Consider the following 17,479-nt stretch of genomic DNA (forward strand, 5'->3'; position numbering starts at 1 on the left):
CTTGTCAAGGTGCAACCTCTAAATAGTGAGTCATGGTAATTTGGGTAAGGACAAAAAGTTGCTAATTGAAAGTACCTATATTTGGAAAACAATATAATATTATGATACGCGAATGTCTTTGTTTTAAACGAAATTTTATGTGTAACGAATAATATGTAGCACGCAAAATGTAATGTAAAAGTTCACGTTCCTATTCTATAAACCCTTTGGACTCTACTGCAAGGGAGTTGGGTTGGTAGTTATTATATAAATAGTTAAAACCTATACTAACCTAAGCTATAATAATATTATAATAAAAATACATACATAATATAATATATATATATTATAGTACAAAAAACGGACAGGAGGCTCATCTGATTGCAAGTGATACCGCCCATGGACACACAATACCAGAGGGCTCGCGAGCGCGTTGCCGGCCTTTTAAAATTAGTACGCTCATATCTTAAAGGACCCGTCGAATTGGTTTGGAAATACTTTAGCGAGCAGCTGGTTCCACATTGAGGTGCTGCGCGGTGGAAACTGCCTTAAAAAACGCTCACTTGTGGAACGTCGAGGTGATACCGGTGAACTTTCGTATTTTGCCTCGATGTTCAAAAATATTTTAAAAAAGCTCAAATCAAAAAAATTAAAAATATGGGTATGATATGAAATTAGCAAATTTTGTCTAGTGAGTCAATTATCTATGTGTAATCAATATATTGGCGGAAAAGTGACTTATTGCGTTAAGACCTCACTTAAAATTAAACCTATGGTGGACATTTTAATTAAAAGTTATTACTACTTATAAACACATTTAAGTCAAATTTAATGTGCTATAAGTGACATAGCGGACTGTTTCATTCATACTTCAGAGGTAAGTTGATAACAAACAACAATTGTAGCCAGCATTACCACCACTAACCATAGTCAAAGTGGAGTTGTCATATTATCCTATGTATTGAATATTAAATATACATTATTAATGCGACCGCAACTCGGCAAATTGCGCTCAAATCAATGTCTGATTGAGACGAGTCGCGGTGAAAAACTACCTCATTACTGAGTATGAATTAATCACGGGTTAGTGATGGGGTGTCTATACAATAGAAACTGTAAACTGTTATTATTTTCTACTAAGTATTATTATTATTTATTTATTTTATTAGAGGCGCAAACTAGCTGCTGTGGTCTCTGGCAGAATGACCAACGCTGTGGAACTTTTTGCTGAGCCAGGGCCAATTACAACCACAGTACACACACATTGCACACTGGAAGCGAACCGAATGGCAAAAGGGAAATTTTAATTTTTATTGTTTTTGATGTCTTATTTTATTTTTTGTTTAAGTATTGTTATTTTGTGTATTTATGTGTGTGTGTTTTAGTTTGTAATAAATGTTATGTCTATAAACATATTTATATACTATTCTATGTTATACATTTCTAATTTTATGTTTAATATTTAGGGTTATAGGTATGTTTTTTTTTATCGTATATATTGAAATCGCAATTGGAAATTACGTTTGAAAAGTGAGGAAAAGGATCAAAGAAATGTATACCTACCTGATTAGACCTTATATTAAACGTTTAAACATTAAGCTATGCAAGTAGAGGCTTTGGAGTCTGAACTTTAAAGTCTAAAGCAATGTTATTTAATGTCTTTGATTTCAGAAAGCTCGCATAAGTTCAAAAGCGTAAAACACGCAAGCAAGCTGCATGGTATTTATACTAATATATAAATGTATAATAATATTTTTTGTTTCTTGGCGAAACCTTGTGCAACGAAGTGCTAATACATAAAAATTTCCACAATGAAAAAAACGTTCATATTGTAAAATTATCGAATCACCACAATCCCTAGTCTAATGAATATTGTATATTGCAATTTGTGTAATTTGATTAAGCTCTACCTGCGTGGAAAGTGGTTGAACTATGGATAGGGGCGACGATATGATGGACGTCTGCATTTACATTAATTTAACAGCATGAAATATTTTTTATTGTATTTCATAGATAACGAAATACTATTTAACAAACTAACAGGCGAACTGGTGTAAACAGAAGTAGCTAAGGAAGATTTTTATTATAATAAACTAAATCGAAAACTACCAATTTTAATGTTAAACCTACTTTTAGAACTTATATATACAAAAATGACAAATTTCTGCGAACAAAAGCTTATTGAAACACTTTTAAACCCCTCTATAGGACTTAAATTAAAATAGCCATCCTATATTTAGTATTAAATATTTAATGTTAATCTTAAGGCTCATTGATTTCTCGAGTATTATCATTTTTCTTTTTTTAATTTGTGTCAGTAACAAAAATATTTTGATTAAAATAACGATATTTTATTCATGTTATTTTACTACTACTACTACTAACTACTTATTTAATACAAAAATATATATACTATCCTTACAGTACTAAACCAACACGATAATGTCGAAAACAAAAATAAATAAATTAAACTATATAATATTAAATACATAACATACACAATATCGCTACTATGAACTCACTCTGCGAACATATAAAGACATCGATGTGTCGGAGACAGCATCAGTAATCGCAACGTCTTTGTTAACGGGGATCTGTGCAAAAGACTGGTTCTGGCTCTTGGAATCGTAAACAACCTTGGCCTTCGCCGTTGCACATATCCCCTAGGTACAAATAACCCGAGTTGTTGGAGAACGCTTGGGTTGCTTATCAAGACTTTAAGTAGGTAGTAGGCCAACTGTAAGTCCCGTCTTATTTCTAATTTATTATCTCTAATGACCTGCAAAAACGAAAGCCGTCAAGCATGATGCATTATGTCATTATCATTTAAAGTAACTTAAACAGCACCTATCAATCGAGGCACGCTTATTTAATCAATCAAAAACCCCCACATCGCTTATCACAAAACGCATCCCGACAAATTATATATTAATACTTGCAACACTAAAAAGCTCACGTCAAAATGCTACCCTCCTAATAAAAAATGCTGATCAGCGGAAGTTGGACGTGTGCGGCGAATATGATTATAATTATATTTTCACAAGTATTATTTTAGGGTTGCGTGGGAGCTGGGGAGGGCCAGGTAGGGCATTAATCGGATGAGTAGTGCACAGTGTTGCCAGGTGTCTGAATACCATTTGTAACGGACAATTTGATAAATCAAACTTTGAACTTGGAGCTTAGCACGGCTGATAAATGAAGGGTTTTAAGACTACTTATTTTTAGCTATACACTGCTGCTTGAAATCCTATAATCCTAAGACATTTCTTTAGCAATTTCATTTGAATATTTTTCTTACTACATTGCATTAGACATAGGTTAGCTAAAACGCTAAATACTGTGGCGACTATTAAATTTATCACAGTAACTTGCATAATAAACAGAAATAAAGAAAGAAAAACTTTATTATACAGGATATTTAGGTAAAATAAAGTGATTTCTACAAAACACAAATTTATATTTAAACTATTTTTGCACAACATTTTTTGTATCAGCATAGGACAGGTTGACAAGATACTGTTTGAGATTTTTAGTAAACGTAATGTGAGTTTTGAAATGAGAGTGATAATTTTGTTTCTAAGGAAGTGTTTTTTATTATAGAACATGGGGCAAACGGGCAAGAGACTCACCTGATGTTAAGTGATAGCGCCGCCCATGGACACTTTCAATGCCAGAGGGCTCGCGAGTGCGTTGCCGGCCTTTTAAGTATTGGAACGCTCTTTTCTTGAAGGACCCTAAGTCGAACTGGTTCGGAAATACTCCAGTGGGCAGCTGGTTCCACATAGCGGTGGTGCGCGGCAAAAATTGCCTTGAAAAACGCACAGTCGTGGAACGGCGGACGTCGAGATGATACCTACGGGTGGAATTTCGTATTCTGCCTCCACGTCAGATGATGAAACTCAGCTGCATTAATCCGAACAACTCCTCTGAACACTCTCCATGGTAAATGCGGTAGAAGATGCAGAGTGACCCCACATCTCTACGGAACGTCAAGCCTGATGGTTGAAGATGAAAGGGCTTAGGAAGGAGAAAAAGCGTTGGGCGAAGGAAGATTTTTGGGTTGTTTATGTATAGGGTTGCGTTTGATGTGGTGTGGCGGGTGTTTGTTTCCTAAAAAGACAGAAATATAGGAACATAATACCATATTCTATATATATTTAGAAATATTTTAGTGCAACTTAGTCTGTGGTAACAGATAAGAATTTTCGTAACAATTTCCATGGGAAATTTATTAATTCAGCCTCTTCAATTTAATCACTAGTTCATTATTCAAGTCCCCAATATAAATAAATCCCAGTTCAATTACACAGCGTGTGACCCTATGGTTAATTTATATACGCGTATTGTTCCTTATTGGAACTAATTTATTTGCCAATGCAATTTGGACCTTATGCCATTGATTATAGGGAATGGCCCAGAGAATTGGTCAGCCGTGTCCTATGAAGTGGGTGCACGGAATAGACACGCGTTTTTGTATTTTTTATTTGGATTTAATTAATTACGGTACATCATATTGTTCGTGTGCTTAAAATAACTAGCGATTTTTATACCTTTTCTTTGTGGGAACTCTATGAAGTTATTAAATTTATTTTAAATCCCATAGGAGAAGATTTTTTCGTGTATATTATGGTTTGTTTTTATATGAGTAAAATATATTTTTTGCTACAGACTGAAAGATCAGTCAATAATTTTCTCGGAAGTCATTAAAAGCTTTCGGACGATCGATATAACAGATTATAGTGGTGTGTTATTTGAAAAAATTCTATCAAAATATGGTTTTCCCGTTACTTATACTAAAAGTTTATAATTTTTAAAAAAGCTTTAAACTTTTGTATGAAATATGGTACATTTTGTTAGAAACTAATATTTTTATTTTATATAGTGTATTTTCAAATAATTTCATAACACGATGTACATAATAAACTCACTCTACATTTTCTCGCTAAGTGAATGTAATTCTTTGAAAAATAAAGTATCTTTGAACCTAAAAGCTTTGTACGCCATTTTGTTCGTTTTCTCACTGCAACTATGTACCTCTAGTGATCCTAGAATACTGTTAACCAATTCGATTACTTTAAAAAGCTATAAATTCTGGCGAAACGAAAAAAATGTTGTTATGATTTTAACATATCTTGAAAAATCACAAGGCTACGTGATGATTTGGAGGGACCACACACAGTGTTTGCTCACCCCGTTGAAAATCGTCCCGCTTGAAAAATCGAAATAGTATAAATATATTTGGTAATATTGGACACGTTCAACAAAGTATCTATGGACTACTTTCTTGTATTTACCCTATTATATATTTATTACAAGCGAGACGGATATATTTAGTGGCAAACTGGCTGAATTCACAAGAATTTCATTATTTTTATATAAATAAGTTTTTTGTTTAATTTTTATTAAGTTACTGTAAAAATAGGATACAAATAAAAAAAAATTAGCAGCATAATGAAGTACTCCATTATATTCTATCGAGCATATCTCGAAAATAATATTTTTTAATTAGATATGGCTTCAAAGTACAAAGTGTTACAATTGCACGAAATGAATTTTACGTGCTCAGGGTAAACTTTTTGCGATATACCTACTTAGAAAATGATGTGCAGGTTTTGTGATAATTATTTAAGTTACTTAAAAAGGTTTTGCTGAAATAAATGACACAAATCACAGGCTATTATTATAACTAATAAAGGTATATATTAAACAATTTTAATGTAATAATATAAAATTTTTAAATTGCATATTTGTATTTATTAATCTAGTTTATTATATAATTTCTTTTCTCCTTTATCATTATAATGTTTTGCACACTTGTCAATGATGCACATGCATGTATTGTGTTTTTGTGTGTCATGTGCTCTCTGTATGTTTGTATATGTTTCGTTAGTGTGCCTTTTTAAAATAAAAATTAAGTAAAATTGAAGGTAGAAGCGAGCGAGTGTTAACTGCGCACATAGAAAGAGGAGTCCGTTGGTGCCCAACCAGGGTTCGCACCAACGACCTCGGGGACGAGCGTTGCACACTGAAGCCACGAGGCAACAGTGCTTGTTTATATACAATCTTGGTCAATTGCTTCGTTGAAAAGCGAGTTTGTTAGTCTAGATATCTTTCAATTTTTTTTATTTTTATACAATGTGGTGCATTTTTAAAGAATAACCCGAAGCACAAAACTAGTCAATAGTTGAAGGACACTTAAGCTCGGGTGGTCCAGTACAGTCGCGCAGAAAATCTTTCTCCCAAGATTTAATAACACGGCTAGTAACTTTTTTGTATCAAACAGGGGGCGAACGGGCTGGAGGCTCACCTGATGTTAAGTGACTACCGCCCAAAGACACTTACATTGTCAGAGTGCTCGTAGGTGCGTTAGTCTTTAAGAATTGGTACTCTTTTCTTGAAGGACCCTAAGTCGAATTGGTTCGGAAATCGGTGGGCAGCTGATTCCACATATATGGACACAACGATAGATGTCTAGGTGATACGGACCTCAGGATACAAATTAAACAATTAGGTACTTAATTTTCGTGATAAATTATTAATAATAGTTATTTGTATTTTTATACGCACGCGCATTTTATATTTATTGACAGCTGCGAATAAGTTTAATAATGATGTTGGAGTCGCAGTAAGATTAGGAAGAAGAAGCGGAACCAAGTATTTCGACTCCAACCAATCTGACTCCCTTCCTTCAAGAATAGAGCGTACTAATTCTTAAAAGGCCATCAGCGCACTCGCAAGCCTTTTGGCATAGAGTGTCCATGGGCGTCGGTATCACTTAACATCAGGTGAGCCTCCTGCCCTTTCACCTTTTCTGAATAGCAATTTCAGGACGACACTAAACTCTATTTTTTATTTTTAAATAAGTATACAATTGTGAAATTCAAATTCGTTTTTAAGCACGACAGTACCAGTTAGAGCAAGACGCGAGTTTATGATGGTTTTACTGCGAGAGCCACTTAACGCCCGCCGAGGCTACCGTGTACTTGACCATCCCCCCCGCGTTAATTAGATGCATCCCCCGTATTAAGCATTAAGGATATACCACGATTTAGAGACATACTTGTTAATTATTATCTCTTAAAATAATGTTTTGTAAAATGATATTATATACAAATAAATCAAGGAGACTTATTTTTTGTATAATAGTATTTTTTTTATAGAACGGGGTATACTGGTAAGAGGCTCACCTGATGTGATACTTCCATACTGCAAATGCGTTGACGACCAAGTATTGGTTCTTTTCGCTCTGTTCTTGAAGATGACGCTTGGACAGTAGTCTCCTCTTAACTTTTTTTTATAGTATTGGGGGCAAACGAGCCTATGGGACGCCCTTATAGTGGGTGCGTTGCCGGCCTTTGTAATGGAATAGTTGTTGTCTCTGCTGCCGAGTTAATCCATTTTTGATCAAAATATTCTTAGATTTTATATCATACCCATTATATAGTAGCTATATAGAATAATAATTTATACCGTCTCTTTGTGATTGAAGCACGTGATCTACCAAGTTCGTTTACCAGACAAAAACTTGTATGCACATAGATAACCCATACTTGTCTTCATCGATGAATGAAACAGCTATATTTAAGTAACAAAATATTTTGTGATGTTAAATGTTCCTTGTATAATTTTTTAAATCAGTTCGTAAAGTTCTACAATTTATTTCTGTGAGAAAACTTACCCCAAATCCAAGATTTTATTGCTAAAACATAAACCCTTGGTTTAAATACATCCCTCGAACCGCAAATTAATTCAGCATTACGACTGAATCCCCGATACAGACTTAAGCCGCCAATACGAGGGAATTAGGCATAATAAAGTTCCCAGGAATCCCCTGAGGCGGCCACTTGTCCGGGATTACTTGGCCCATATCGTTTTGCGCGGTCGCGATTCGAAAGGTCAGCTCACATGGCTCGAAACAAACTATCTGCCCTGTGATTCTGTAACTCACTTTTCGAACTCACACAGTGGTTTTCGCATCGGCGGTCGCTCTCAAATCAGTCGTGAAGCAGTCATTTTATGATATGGCCTATACCCTCTGTCTTCTTTGCCGATGAGTAGGGATGTCTACCGCAACAATTTAATGGTGTGGAATAACTGATACCTGTAGCATATATTCCATAATATACATATTTTATTATTTTTATATTATAATAATAATGTTACCATTAGGTACATCAATAGTTGACAACTCTAAGCATATGTATTTAATTTGATTGAAATTGAGGCCAAACGGAAAAATAATAGATACAAAATCAATACCAGACAACTTTAAACCTTTTTAGGTCTGGGCCTCAATTATGTAAATTTTACCGCCGTCCAGATCCCACGAAGTAAGTGCGTTGAATCAGTACGACCAAGACTTTTGGGCTATTGCAGTTTTGACTAAAAGTTAGACTGACTAAAGTCCTAGTGAATACTGTGAAAGGTTAAGTGGGCTTTTATTTAAAAAAAATACAGTACATATTTTGTGTATACTCATTTATCAGCTTAAATTATAGTAAAAAAGAAATATATTCTGTAGTAATATTCTCGCCATGTAAATCCACCCGTATATTCAGGTCCGTGGCATAACTTTAATTGTTTTTTAAGTGCATACACGCCGCTGGTTCTATTGTCGTTGGAAGAGGGATGTTAGGTCGCGTGGGATGATCTATCACTATTTGCATTATGGTCTTTTATATCAAGTTCAATGTAAGTGAAAAACTATATTTTTCAATACATAATAAAAATTTTCCAATTTTCTAATTATACTTTAAACGGATTTTTAATTTTATATCTTTAGAACATTATCGTCTGATAAATGTATATTTAATGTCAATAAATCACGCTGATTTGAACACACACACACACAAATACACACCCACACACTACACACATTCTCTCTATGTACGATTCCTGGGTCATCGGAGTGCTTTAAAGAAGAGAGGATATGTTTACTCTATACATACCACTCGCGTAGTCTGCAATTAAAAGTTGGCGTTTTTCAAAAAACTATTTTGTATTAGTTTTAAGCTGTTAAGCGAGCCATAGACGGACCGCATGTTGCAGTCAATACCGACTGCAATATGCGGTCGCCGCACGGCGATCTGCAGTTTCCATACTAAATTCATATTCACAATACACGGGCGAGCAGTTCCTGAGCAAACCGCATATTGCAGTCGGTCTTGACTGCAACATGCGGTCCGTCTATGGCCCGCTTTAGATTGACAGACTACAGAATTAAGCTTTATGACGAACAGTGAAAATATAAATGAAGTTTGAGACCCTGCCTTAAACAGCGGATGAGCACCAATATTTTTTCTTTGTAGGCTTAATAATTCATATCTAAAACGTCAAAAATTGCAACAACAAACATAAACAAAGCTGTAAATTGTCAAAATATTGTTTTTTCGCCCTCACTAAAGTCACGTAGAACGCTTTTTAATTATCATCTGAAAGTAAAGGAAACAAGCTCTTGAGGGAAGCTTTCATAGGTACCTGTGCGCCGGCGCACCCTACCTGATCTAGGAAAACATTTCACGTTGGGATAGGAGGGATATGACATATTTACATACACACGCTAAACTCAAAAATACCTTTATTCCGCCTAAGTGACAATTTTTTTAATAAGACATTTTACAGATACACATATGGACAATCAGACGACTAGAAGGCTTGCAAGTAAGTAGCCGGCCTTTAAAGAATTGGTAAACTCTTTTCTTGAAGGACCCTAAGTCGAATTGGTTCGGAAATACTTCAGTGGGCAGCTGGTTCCACATAGTGATGGTGCGCGGCAAAAACTGAAAAAAAACACTCAGTTGCGGAACGATATAACTTCAGCTATTTATATTACTTTTAAAATTCTAATATTTGTTGACTCTAATGTCAGATTTAGATTATAATGTACAAACAAATTGAAGTAGATACGATCCTAATATGAAATATAAATAGTGATTGTGTATTTTCCAAGGCAAACAGGAAAATACTTAAGTGCCGAGAAAATTAACAGTTGACAAAATTCATTAGATTATCAATTACACTCGGTATTTCCTGAATTAGCAACGTAAGAATGTTTTATACTCGAATATTGTCATAGTTTTATTGTAGGCAGAACAGTTGTTACAAATTTGTATGAAAATTCATTTCCAACGTATACCTACTGTGCTTTAAAAATTATTTAAAACTTTATTAACAACGTTGTGTTTCTTTTTCATGACGAAAATGTTTTTATGTTCTGTAATCAAGTCTGATACTGGCCACATTGAAAAAAAAACTAATTAAATTCTATTCATTGTTCATATCATTATTTCTGACTGACACAGCTTTCGCCACGTTTGAGAATGTTCAAAACGAAATAATTACTAGATTACACATATTTATTTCCATATTAAAACCTATATGTATGTGATATGTTCAATGTTGAGCCACTAAAGTATTTCCGAACCAATTCAACTTAGGTTCCTTCAAGAAATGAGCGTATCAGTAGTCGTAATTGGCTCCCCCAAAAGGTAGTTTCATATGGAGAACAATGGGCAAGAGACTCCATACTTACTCTTTTAAAAGAAGTGAAGACCATTACCTAGAACCTAGAACAAAAAATTACTATAAAAAAATAGGCGCATGGTGTTATAAAACAATGCAAACAACGAAAACTAAACTATTATGTAGATACATGGTGCTCACATATTCACAAATATTGCAACTATAGGTTTTACATTATTATTAAAAATGTGTAAATGACGTCGACAGGTATTATTAATTAATTTGGCTTAAATATCAATAACGGCCAAGCTACTGGCACATCCACACAATACTATCGCGCCGGTGTGATATTTTCATATTTGAAAGTATTTTTTGTATGCTAAGTGGTAATGGGGACCACCCACGGAGCATGGAAAACGTCTTTTTAGCATTAAAGCTCTCAATTGTTCTCATGGAGAGAACTTAAATAGATTAAGCTATCTAATTAAATCATTCATAATATCTGATTAATTTATTTTAAACGCACCAACGAAACACATACAAACACTCACAGAGACAATACAACATACTAAAACTATACATGTATGTGCATCAATTACAAGTGTACAGAACATTTCAAGTAATAAAAGAGAAAAGAAATTATATGTACAATAAAAATAAACTAAATGAACAAATGCAAATATGCAATTAAAAACTTTTATATATTTCTACTTTGCAATTGTTATTATTGGTGATGGATCAACAGTGGCTGCAGCATCTTACGCCTGAAGACCTGGAGATTGTCATAAAATAGATCTGCTTCACATGTACTCAAAGCGTCGTTTACTGCAGATAGAGATCTGTTTAGAGGAGCATTACAACCGACGTTGGTCCTCACTCCCCGAACGTACAAAAGGACTGATGTGTTTCTTGTGTTTCTCTTTAGGAGGTAATTTACTAGACTTAAAACATTTGGAAAATCTACCAAGTTATTAAAAATTTTGTTAACAAAGATAATGTCAATCAGGCGGCGCCTATTGCTGTATTCAATATATGTAAATATATTCATCTAGTATGTATATTGTATGTATTTTACGTAATCAAGTTACGTAAAAACAAACATATAGCTTTATTATAACGAATTTAATAAATCATTACTTCATCTATGATAAGATCTCGTTGATAAGTTTAAGGCAAGTATCTTTTGTGTATTTCCCATAATGAAGTACCTATCTACGGATGTAGGTTTTAACAACTCTTCAATTTGCATTTTTAAGCCTCTTTTTTGCGTGAATGTTATTCTGATCTATCATCTTTCTAATGTCTGTCAACATGCCGATATAGAAAGCTTACTCTATTACTAACTTAACCAGGTCTACCAAGTTCCTGTCCTTATACGTAACCGGTAAGACGATGACTTGTTCCAGGTCACAGTGAATGACTTTTGACGATGGTTGATATTTTCTTCGGGTCGTCGGGTTGTCTCTCTCCTTAAAATATGGCGAGGGGGCCGATGGCTGGCCATGCGTCATGCTCGTGAACGGGTGCTGCTTGTGGTGACTGGTCCTACTTGAATTCGTGTATGCGGTGATGTTGGTTAGGTTATTTCGACTATGTGTTTGCGTGTTGTTCCCACGAGAATGTAAGTGCGTGCTTCTATTTCACCATGCCTCCTGCTGATAGAGGACAAATCTTTGTTTTTAATTTATGTTATTATTATTAATAACTTAAAATGTCATGTCATGGGACATGGTGTAATTGGTTACAAACATTTTGTAAAACAAAAAAAAGGCGATTAAAAAGAGTGGCGGAGAGTTTATTGCCAGTTCTTCTCTCCCGTTCTACGCCCTTGATTTGAGGACTGGCAGAAAATGTAAAATTAGAAGCATATATATGTATTTATTTACTGACAAGTCATAAGTGTACATTATGTTACCTATGTGATTAAGTGTTTTTTTTTAATTCTATGTTAAAAAATTCATTGTAATTGTGTGTCGGTCTTGTTTTTGTATATTTTTACTTTTATTTTTGAAGCGTTTAAGGCGTTCCTATTTTTTTACTTAAGAAAACGTACACGTTAGCTTTCGTCATAGCTTATGCGTTTATGAATTCTGTCCACAATAACCAACTCATACAATTTCTCACGTCATTTTCAGCTCCATCTTCGTACAATGAAAGCGAATAAAACGTGATCCCTAAGCATTATCCCAGCTTACCTGTCTTATCTGTTAATGCAATTTGTGAATTGTACTATTTTGACGGATGCGGTTATCTTCCCTTTGTTGGGGTGTAAACGTGTTAAATCTACCTGCTGTGTTCCTAAACGTGCTGATTATATAGGATACATCTTGTATGTATGAAATTCTGTCATCATACGGGGTTTAAATACATTTCTACGTCTTTAATTATTATTGTGAGGGGCCTCATAGCCTAGCGGTCTTATTAAGTGGCAGCTAGGGGGGTACCGGGTTCGATTCCCGGTTCGAGGGCAAGTTTTAATTTAATTTAAATTTGTTCTCGGCCTTTGGGAGGGTTGTGCGGTACCGGGCGAGTGCCTAAACCGTATATGGAGAACATGGTCGAATTTCTAAGGCAAAAAGCACGAATGATAAAAAATCTCATACTTGACGCTGGCTAATGTACAAACCGTGCCAGAGCCATAAAAAAAAAAATATTGTGTGGGGACGTGCACGTCTAGGTAAGACATGATTTTTTGATTCCTTCAGCGTACGAGAAAATTTGTATTAATTTAATCTAACATAATATACAAAAGAGCTCGAATCCTTACTCCAGTTTTGACAGCCGCCTGTCCACTAGGCTAACACTGGTCCTGCCCGTTATATGACCTGAGTCTGTTATCTCTATATATATAAAATTCTCGTGTCACAATATTCGATCCCATACTCATCCGAAACGGCTCGACCGATTCCTATGAAATTTTTAATAAGTTCAGTAAGACTAAGAATCGGCTACTATCTTTATTTCAAACCCCTTAGTTCAAATAAAAAATCTTAGTTCTTATATCAGCTTGAATGCGTAATTTTAATACTTCGGTTTGAATAACAGAAAACATATTTTTGAGTGAAACTAATTAGTGAACTTTGGTCCTGTTTATATTATGAACTGTAATTAGCGTTGTTTGCTAGACATCCCGACTGTATATCCAATTTAATGTTTGTTTGTTTCTGATAAGTTTAATTGGGCCAGCTACGAAACATTACAATTCCTATTTGTGTCTATTTAAGTGAGTAAAAATCGTGTGATTGTCGAATATTATTGCTTTAAATATTACCTATATTATGACGTTATTTTCGCGTGTCCTTTTTTTACTATTGTCCTGTTCACAGTTTACATATATTAATTGGTTTGTTTTATCTAAATAACTATATGTCTTATGTATTTGTTGCACCTCTTGCTTACCTTTTTTCTCTCACAGTGTTTGCCTGGAAGAGACCGCTCGAAAGCGTTAACGCCACCAGTTACCCTCCTTTTTATTTAATTATGTCATTTGTATTATATTTCTGTACATGACCGAAGTATTATAAAATAAATAAATTATGAGTCTTCTTGAACATACTCTTATAAATTTGCGCTTATCAAAGAGACTTCTTTAAAGTAAGCGATTATAGTAAAGGCCATTTAGGCGGCTTTATTTTTTTGTAAAACAAAAAAATGACGATTAAAAACAGTGGCGGAGAGTTAATTGCCAGTTCTTCTCTTCCGTTCTACACCATTGATTTGAGAACTGGCAGTAAATGTAAAATTATAAGCATTAATATGTATGTCTTTACTGACAAGTCATAAGTGTACATTATGTTACCTATGTGATTAAATGATTTTTTTATTTATTTATTTTTATAGGTTTAAAGAATTTTTTCTCACTAAAAACATACGTTTCACATAAGATTTTTTTATTAAAAACATAAAAAGTAACTATCCGCCACCATCGTACGCTGATATTGCATTAGAGTCCATCTAAAAAAACTTCGCGTATTCGATACGAGTCCACTGCTACTATTTCTCGTATTTGGCAAGCTGTTGTAAAGAATCGCTCCGAAATAGGATATATTTTTGCGGCCGTATTGGGTTCCGATTTTAGATATATGTACTTTTTTTTGTTACAGGAGGCAAACGGGCAGGATGCTCACCTGATGTAAAGTGATAAGCCCATGGGCACTCACACAAGAAGGCTTGCAAGCCTTATATTGTAGGTATATGATAAGTGATGAGCTACGTGTGGGATTAAAGTTAAATTTAATGCGTGTGTATTTGGTTTTGTGCATGTTGTGTATTCATACAGCTCAATGTTCATAAATTTTGTGTCTATATATAGTTTGTTAGTTTAGTGGAAGTAAGAGTAGGATAATAAAGAGGATTTTACTAAATTGTATTTTGTCATTCGAACTGTTTTTGAAAGCAGCCAGCAACCGCTAGTTTAAGTTAAGTTATTTTCTTGTATACATAATCATTTCAGCGACAAAAAAAGACAAATTATTTGCAATCTAAGACGTTCATTAAACAAACGCAAGAGGTCGCTGTTCCCCTGGTATTAGTCTGCTACTAATGCAACTGTTAATTTCGGTCTAAAGATATATTAATATTTTGGTTATCATATATGAAATTACCTGAATGAATATATGTATTAACTACGACATGTCACCAAATAGCCCCCTAACGTGTAGAGTTTCAGCCACTCCCATAATATAATTGAAAGTGGATTCCTGAGATGCACATACAGGCAATACAGCTCGCGTTACATGGGGTAATGGTACAAGCCTCCGCCATTAGCTGAATTCCGGTGTCACGTTGCATATTCCACTTGGGTCCTTTTATAACTTATATAGACGGTTAGAAATCAATTATACATAATACCAAAAGAATTAAAGGATCTTCCGACTAGAGTCTTTAAAAAGCGACTTGGTGTATTACTTTTGGAAAAAGTGTACTATTCAATAAATGATAATTTGCGTTAGACACTGTAGTTGATATACATTTAATAAAGTATGATATGTACGGTACAAATAATATAAGAATTGAATTTGACTAATAATGTAAAATGTAAAATTCCTTAAGACAAATTTGCGCGCCATTTTGTGTGGCAGAATATGCGAACTTACGATTGTACCACCTTACACATTTTTGTACCATATTCTTGCAATAAATATATTATTATTATAGTAGATACGTAAAGTTAAACAAAATTGAGTATTTAAAAAAGTAAAAAAATCTTTTAGAATTTATAAGTACAATCAATTCATGATACCGATTAGAACCGATAATTTTGTTTGATATTAAAATTGCTAATATAAAGGAAGAGTTGGCCTAGCGGCTTCAGCGTGCTCTCATCCTTGAGGTCCTAAGATCGATCCCTGCGGCTGTGCACTTATAGACTTTCTGTCTATGTGCGCATTTGACTCGAACGGTGAAGGAAAACATCGTGAATGAACCGACGTGCCTCAGACCCAAAGAGTAGATGGCGTGTCAGGCACCGGAGGCTGATCACTTGACAAATGATCATGAAACAGATACAGAAATCTGAGGCCCACACCTGAAAAGGTTGTAGCGCTACTGCTTTATTATTTATTTTATTATTAAGGTATATTTACTTATAACTGCTTAGAATTGGATGTTTAACGCCACGTCCTAAGGGAAAACAGATTTTCTGAAATTAAAAAAGTTTAGTATTTTTTTATAATGGCTTAGAGCTAAATGTTATAAATTACTCTATATAAATAAAAAAATGCAAAATATGCGAAAAATCCGAAGACGGCTGGAACAATTCGAATATATTTAAGTTCCTTGAACTAAAACTGAACTAAAAATGTAAAATAAATAAAAAAAATCTAGTTTTATTTTACTTAGATATTTATTCCGAAAAAGCGAACAGTCTCTATGTGGTAGCATAGCAAAATGTTCCATATGTTGGTATGTAGCTACTAAAAAGATAGGCTAAGTAACAACATATTAAGGCGACAAGAAGTTCGCAGGGGCAGACAATAAAAATATAATACTTAAATGTGATTATTGATGTAGTTCTAAACAAGAAAATATTCTATTTGAAATTCGAATTGAAAATGTAATAAAACATTTCATGTCGGTTAATACTTTTATCATACAATTTTCAAAGTACCTAATATAGAAATCCTTCTAGAACCAAGGATCGAAGAGATCCTTGACTGACTTCCAACGACATTTAAATCCATCTGAAATAAACATATATAACACAGAAGTTTTCTATAATTACGGCACCACACACAAAAGTTTATTATTTAAAACCCTATTAACTTTAAACCTCCAATTTTACACAGAAACACGACACATTCTTTAGCTACCTAAGATTTATAGTATATTTACAAATGAGACCGTTAGTAGCTGTCTCTTTGGAGTTATAGTTGAGGGGTCACACTTTGAAATCGATTTTCGTTTAGTTTTGTTAATTTTTTTATCTCTTCGTATATGTTATAAGTGCTTTTCACATTAAAAATTGTGTTTTATTTTTCTTGTATCATTGTGCCGAGCGTTGGCAAGCTTTTGTGAATAAATAAATATAGGACTTTACACGCAAATAGAGCAATGTTGGCCTAGTGGCTTAAGCAGGGTCTCTACCCTGCATTCGTGCGTTTGAATTTATTATTACACATAAGAAAAAAAAGGAAATAAACTAGTTATTAAATATGACCAATAAAGCCACGATAATAGGTGCGAACGACACAAACATAATGCTTATATTCGTAATTAAAACATGAATATTACAAAAGGATTACAAAAACGGCCTCATTATAATACATAACGAAAGAACCTAAGAAATTGATAATAGAAAGACCTTCCTGTAATCGGATGGGTGATTCGAAAAAATGTCAAAATTCGAACTGATTGCACATTCTAGCTATCCTGTTGCAATCACGGGGTTGCAAAAATAAGCATATATTATTTCTTTTTGTTATATTACACAGTAGAGCTTTTACAAAGAAATGAGGCCTATCGAAACTCTCACACTATGCTTAACTAGTTTTATCAAGATTGGACGGACATACTTTATTATTTTCATAGAAGATTCTAT

Source organism: Pieris napi, chromosome 1 (assembly GCF_905475465.1).
Source record: "Pieris napi chromosome 1, ilPieNapi1.2, whole genome shotgun sequence".
Classification (NCBI taxonomy): Eukaryota; Metazoa; Arthropoda; class Insecta; order Lepidoptera; family Pieridae; genus Pieris; species Pieris napi.